Source organism: Marmota monax, unplaced genomic scaffold (genome assembly GCF_021218885.2).
Source record: "Marmota monax isolate L192 unplaced genomic scaffold, Marmota_monax_Labrador192_F-V1.1 WCK01_AAM20220418_F8-fsc00200, whole genome shotgun sequence".
Classification (NCBI taxonomy): Eukaryota; Metazoa; Chordata; class Mammalia; order Rodentia; family Sciuridae; genus Marmota; species Marmota monax.
The window spans coordinates 1,554,283-1,561,571 of NW_026692549.1; the positions used below are offsets into that span (position 1 = coordinate 1,554,283).

The following is a 7,289-nucleotide window of genomic DNA, read 5'->3' on the forward strand; positions in this document are numbered from 1 at the left end:
GACAGGGCTGCACCTCCATGCCACCCTAAAGCACTAGTCTTGGTCACCAGGATGACTAGAGATGCCATGAAGGACGGGCACAGAGCTCCCATCCATGAGCCTACCACAGAACGTCACGCCAGCTAAGGATAGCTTCCAGAAAACCCATACCAGAAACTCATAGCGACCCCTCAGAGCTGTCGAACATGGTCAGTGTCCCCTTTACTTCATCATCATCATCATTATTATTATTAGCAGATATTTTCCTATGCTTTTTAAAATTGGGATCCAAACAAGATTCACAGATTGCCCTCAATTCAGGTGGCCGCCAGGTCTTGTGAGGCTGGGACCTCTGCACGGAAGTCACTGTTCTGCGGTTTCCTACCTCTGGACGTCTCTGCTTTCATCTGAGCAGCATGACTTCACCGAGTCCTCTGACTCTGTATTTCTTTGACGTGGGAGCCAAGTTCAGGGGCTTGACTGGATTCAGAGTCATCCTTTCTCAGCCAACCTGAAAGTGGGTGGGGTTCTGCAGAGCGAGGAGCTGCCCCATGGGGACAAAGAGGCTGGGAAGTGCTGGCACCTGCACCTGCAGGCTCTGAAAGTAAGAGGCTCTCAAGGACAATGTTATGGGCCTCTGGCACCCAAGCCCAGGCTGCAGTGGGGCCGTCTGTGGAGTGAGGCTGAAGGAGGTCACAGGGTCCCAAATCCGCAAACCAATAAAAGACAAAGATGTCATGATTGACCTACCTGCTTCAAGGCTTAACACTGAATAAATCAAAGCAGCTTGACTGTCAGAAAGACAGTCACAGAGGTCAAGGGATGGAGTGCACAAGTCCAGGAAGGGATCCATTTTGTCAATGATTTTTGCAAGATGTCATGGTAGTTCCACTCAAAAAGGAAATTCTTTTCAACAAGCTGGGTCTACTGGTTATCTACATGGAAAAAAACAACCTGCTCCCATACCTCATTCCCTAAGAAGATGTCATCCAAAATAAATCATTGAGGTCTATGTAGAACCCAAAGCTGCAAGTCCTCCAGAAGAGGAGAAAACTTTAATGACATGCCAGGAACCACAGGAGCAAACGTCACCTGGGCTTCTTTAAAGTTGAAACAGCTTTTTCTTTGAAAGAACTGACTTAAAAATGCAAAGGCCAGCCCTCCTAGGGGAAATCACCACGTGTACCCAGAGCCGCTCCTTGCAATAAAAAGAATGCAGATGGTCCAATTTGGGGGAGTGGTGGAGGATACTGGGGATTGAACTCAGAAGCATTCAACACAGAGCCACATCCCCAGTCCTTCTTTTTATTTGCATTTTGTTTAAAGACAGGGTCTCACTGAGTTACTTAGTGCCTCGCTGTTGCTGAGGCTGGCTTTGAACTCGAGATCCTCCTGCCTCAGCCTGTGGAGCCACTGGGATCACAAGCGTGTGCTGAAAGGAAAGTGAGGAACCAGGAGACTGTCGAGCTTGAAAAGAAAGACTGAGACCAGGCAGAGGTACCCACGAGAGTTTATTTGTCAGAGCTGACAAATAAAGGCCACCTCTCCGTAGACAGAGAGAGGCAAAACAGGCTTGGGGGTCTGGACTTTGATGGGACAGGCTCAGGGATTAGAGCCGAAGGGTCCTAACACGGGTGGTTAAGGGTGGGGTTGGTGTGAGGGAGTGGTGAGCCTTTCTCAGAATCGTCCTTAGGTGGGAAAGCAAAATTTTTCTTAAAATGGTGGCTGTCACTTAAGATGGCCTATCAGATGCTAAGCAAGGACCTTCCATGTGCCACCGCGCCCAGCTGGCAGATGGTCAATTTTCAAAAGACAGTAACCGACACTGGACAAAGAAATGTTTACATAGCCAATAACACACAGAAAAGGTTCCCATCCTCATCCAGGAGCACAAGACCACCACGAGGTGCTGGAGGTCACAGAAAATCCTTTTAAAAATGGTATGTTTTCTTAAAACGTTAAACATGTACAACCATCAGACCCTCCCACTCCAGACCTCCCTCTTTGCCCTAGACATGCCCACAGAGGCTGGCGCGCACAGGCTCCTGGCAGCACCAGTCCCCAGCCCCAACCCAACAGCCTGCCTGCTGGTGATGGTGGACGGGGGACATCTGTGTCCTGATGGCCATGGAGGAGAGCCAGCAATGGACACACACAGTCTCGTGGTCGAATCGTGGTCCGTCCTGCTGAGCAGGCTGAGTGCAGGAAGCCAGGCCAACAGCACTCCCTTTGCCGACCTCAGCAGCCTTCCCACCAGCAGAGAGCAGAGGGCGGGTGGGATGCCAGGACCTGGGGGCGGGGCAGAGGCTGGGGTCTCAAGGGCACTAGACGTGTCTAAGGCCACAGAAATCGCTCTTGCCTTGATCGCCACGCAAGTTTCATGGGTGTGAAGCGACACTTATGTCAAACTTTAGACTCAGGTGTGGTGGCACATGCCTGGTATCCCAGCAGCTCCAGAAGCTGAGGGAAGAGGACAGAAAGTTCAAGGCCAGCCTCAGCAATGTAGTGAGACCCGGCCTCAAAATAGCAAATAGAAAAAGGTCTTGGGTCATAACTCAATCTCAGAGCACTATCCAGGAACACAGGAACCCCTGGGTTCAATCCCCAGTGTGGACATAATAATGATAATGAAATTGAAACTAGAAGGGAGACCAGTAGAGTTGGGAAAGAGGCCCCCGGGGATGGAGAAGGGAAGGGAGGTTGCTGGGGAAAGACATTGACCAAATTCTGTTTTGCGCAAACACTTAACAATGAATCCTTCTGATATGTATAATTATAATGCACCAAGAGCAATTTCAAGAAAATTCAGAGCCAGGTACAATGGTGTACACCTGAAACCCCAACTTTTTAGGAGACTGAGGCAGGAGGGTTGCAAGTTCAAGGTCAAATTGGACAACGGACCTCGTCTCAAAAAAGTAAAATAAAATTACAATTGAAATTAAATATAAGTTTACACTGTAAATACCTATATTTAATGTACTTCTTTTATACTTCAATAAAATTGAATTTTATTTTATTTTTTTAAAATTTTTTTTTAGTTGTAGTTGGACACAATACCTTTATTTTATTTATTTATTTTTATGTGGTGTTGAGGATCGAACTCAGAGCCTTGCACATGCTAGGCGAGCACTCTACTGCTGAGCCACAACCCCAGCCCACATAAAACTGAATTTTAAAATAAATGATGAGGGCTGGGGTTGGGGCTCAGTGGTGGAGCACTTGCCTGGCATGTGTGAGGCACTGGGTCGATCCCCAGCACCACATAAAAAAACTAAGTAAACAAAATAAAGGTATTTTTAAAAATAAAATAAATGATGAGATAAAATGAATCCAAAATAAGGAACGAGTATAGAAGATAAGAATTTATATATACTTAAATAGATTGACTCATTGAAGAAGACCAAGGCAGTAACAAAATAAAATTAAAAAGTGTATTTTGGGAAGTTTTTCCTGAAATGAAAAAAAAAAAAGATTTGAAACTAAGTATTAAAAGGGCACACGGATACCTGGATGGATTAACTCCATATGACCTGGTGTCACTGCAGGCCACACAGAGGACAGGACAGCCACGCTCAGGGTGACCTGGTGCTGCTGCGGGCCACACAGAGGACAGAACAGCCACGCTCAGGTGGTGCCCGCACCAAGTTCACACTCCCTCGCAGAATGGAGGATGGCTGCGAGGGAGTCTTAAGGCCCAGCACCCTGGCGATGTCAGCATGGCTGGACTGTGCAGATAGAGAGTCCGCGCTGGTGACTGAGCTTTGTCACACAGCTGCCACCAAAGGCAGGGCCTGGAGGAGGAGTGCAGGAGGACACACTGAATGGAGCTGCACTGCTCTCTCCCTCAGGTTACCACCTCGGGGGCAAAGGAAAGTGATCCCACAGCCAGTGGAGGAGAGGGCATCCCGGCTGTTCATGGGGCACAGCGAGCTCACTCCAAAAACAAGGAACCGAGGCCTACAATTCCCTAAGACCAGCAGGTCCGCCCAGGCACCATCTGCAAGAGCTGGCTTGCACTGGAGGCTCACCCAGCACCATTTACAACAGCCATAGGGCAGACACAAGCTCCACGTCTATCCATGGAGGGAGACTGAACAGGCACCTTGGTCCTCACAAGACGGAGCTGTGCTCAGCCAGGACAACAGGCACCAAGGCTCAGCAGGAGAGCAACTCAGCCAGGCAGCCCAGCACGAGAAGCCTGATGAGCCAGGTGCTACACGCATCCCTGTTAGGAGTGTCCAGAAGAAGACAGCACATGCAGAGCCGGAGCAGAGGTGTCAGGGATAGGGAAGGGGTAGGGTGATTACTGACTGCACACTTACAATGGTGAAGTTTTAAAAATAGGCTGGGTATGGTGGCCACATCTGTAATCCAGAGACTTGGGAGGCTGGGGCAGGAGGATTGCAAGTTCGAGGCCAGGCTGGGCAACTTAGTAATGTTCTGCTTCCAAAATAGAACTATAAAAAGGACTAGGGATGTAGCTCAGTGGTAGAGGACTGCCCCCCACTTTAATCCCCGGAAGAAAAAAACACCAATGATAACAAAAATATATTTGATGAGCTCAGTTCACAGGTCAGCCTGTGTCGGAGGAGGGTGTGAAGAACACTGTGACCAGTTCTGACCTGTTCAGGACAAACACCAGAACATGCACTGCAGGCCACCTCTTCTTGAAAGAGAAGACCTAGCACAGCTCCCCCTGAAACTGGGTACACCCCTCTCATGGTGGGCTGCCTCACTAGGCAGCAGTGCCCCCTTCCCCTGTTCCCCTCTGCTACAAATAGATCAGCAAACAAAACAAGGGCCACCCAGTTTCTTTATAGCATGAGGAGTTTAATACAGGCCTTTCAATGTGCCCAACTTAGTGGCAGATATTTCAAGATTTGGTGGTGTTTAAAAACACAGACTGCCTGGTTCTCAGCTGTGTACACACTGGCTGACGCCCTGGAAGGTTGGTCTCTACAAGAGGCTTCCTGTGGACACCAGGGACTCCATTATTTGTTTCAAAGATGGCTTTATCATACTTTGGAAGACAAGTTTTGTGAGTCAATTTATGTACCAATTATTTTAATAAAAGAATCTCAATGGTTATCCATTGACAGATACTCTATAACAGGATTATCTATATTTAATTTTATTTGTTACTATTATTTAAAAACAATAAAAACAAAAACAACTATGGGATCCCAGCAGCTCAGGAGGCTGAGATAGGAGGATTGTGATAAAGCCAACCTCAGCAACTTAGTGAGGCCCTAAGAAACTTAGCACAACCCTGTTTCTAAATAAAGTGTTTTAAAGAAGGGTCAGAGATGGCTCAGTGGTTCAGTGCCCCTAGGTTGAATCCCCAGTAGTGGGGGAAAAACTTTTTTTTTTTTAGAGCAACAAAATTTTTAGGTTCACAGAAAAACTGTGCCAAGTACATATCCAGGCCCCGTGTGCTCCTGGCCAACCCAACCCAGCCTCGCTATCCACCCAGCCAGAGGGCACAAGTGTCGAGCAACAAGCCTGCACTGACACACTGCCCAGAGCCCACAGTGGACGCAAGGGCTAGCCTTGGGGTCCTGCCCCTCGGTGGATGTGAGGGCTCATGTTGGGGTGGTTCCTTCTGTGGGTTTTGGTGAATGTAAATGACGTGATCTGCCACCACAGTGTCACGAGTAATGGTTTCCTACCCAGAGTCCCCTGGGCTCCACCTTCCCACCCCTGGCCTCCCCTCCACTCATCTTCCCCTTGTCCCCACTTTCTGCTCTTCCCAGAGGCCGTGGCCTGGACTCAGAGTCTGTTCGGAGGCTGGTCCTCGGCATCGTGCACCTGGGTGGCTCCACAGCTCAGTTCTTCTCTTTTTCCAACTGAGCTAGTGTCTCTTTATTCTTTTGGTGATCTCTTCCGGGTCAACTATTTCCATTGTAAGGTCCCACACTGCAAGTGCTGGCACTGCTGTGAGCACGGTCTTTCCCTTTATTACAAGTCAGAATTCGAACATTGATCCTTGTTTTTCATATTCCAGTTGCAGAAGTGGTTCTTGCTGCAGGAGTTATCTGAAGGCAGTCAACTTTCCAAGGGGCTCCAGCTTCTCCAGGAACACTGCAGGTTGGACTTAGTGTAGACATGTATTAAACTAAGAGAACCTCTCTCAGGTGAGTTTAAATGCACTTTATCTTTAGACAACCCACATGACACGTTTTCTTAAAAAACAATGCCTCCACTCCACATATATCACGGTCAAGATGTGCTCAAGACGACTGCAGTCCCATATGCCTTAAGTCCTGGTGTTGCATGGATGACAAGCAGCAGCCAGTTATGGCGACAGATGATAGATCCAAAGTAACTGCCAAATGTGTTAACATTTTCCCATTTCTAAACCATCCTTAAAGACAACCACACATGGGGTCACACATCCTCACGGTAGTCCTGGGGAGCAACCCTGCCATCTGGACTCATGTTTTCACCAATAAAGAACTGGTAGCTTCTGAAATTGTCAAGGATGTGCTTGATTTGTTCTGCAGCCCCTGTTTTATCCTCTCTCGTCCCTGTTCTTCAAGTTTGCCTTTGGTTGACTTCATGTAATTTTTGATGTACTTCCTGTAGGCTTCTTTGGTGAAGCTGGTTTCCTGCAAATCATCAACACAGTGATTACTGTGCTTCCGGTATCTTCGACCTTGGGTCCTTCAGAGGGGGCAGTTCCACCAATGAGCAAGTCATCAATGTTACCCTCTACCCTACTGACCATCTTGCTCTCCATCTCGGGGCAGAGCGCATCTTTGATCTCCTGTATTTTGTAAATGTCGGAGAACATCTCATCATGGGTGACTGGAGGGACGCAGTGGTGCTAGCTAAGCAGGATCCTGAGCTCAGAGCTAGCGCGGTGCAGCCAGATTGGTGTTCTGGAGGAGAGAGGAGCAGGAGGAAAAGGCCAACTCCCACAACTCAGTTTTTTGAGTGCTGAATAATATTCCATTTTCTGGACGTACCACAGTTCATCCACCCACCTACTAACACACACAGTGGTAGCTTCCAAGTTGGGGAAGTCATGAAAAAAGTTTCTATAAACATTCCTGTGCAGGTGTCTGTGAGGACATAAGCTTTTGACCCACTTGGGTAAATACGAAGTCAAGTGATTGCTAAGTTGTGGCAAGACTTGGTTTTTATGAGAAACTGCCCAGTGTTGTCCAAAGTAGCTGCGCTGTGGTGCTCTCCTGCCAGTGAGGACCCTGCTCCGGCTGCTCCACACCCTCATCAGCACTCCACACCACACTGAGTTCTGCATGCTGGCAGATGAGTGGAGGCGACTAGTTTTTACATACTCCCCCAGC

General features: G+C 48.2%; 1 pseudogene; it reads right to left on the minus strand.

Annotated features, from left to right (window-relative positions):
* Positions 1–6,316: 6,316 nt before the first annotated feature.
* LOC124093461 (translationally-controlled tumor protein-like) lies at positions 6,317–6,778 on the minus strand (annotated as a pseudogene).
* Between the last annotated feature and the right edge of the window lie 511 nt (positions 6,779–7,289).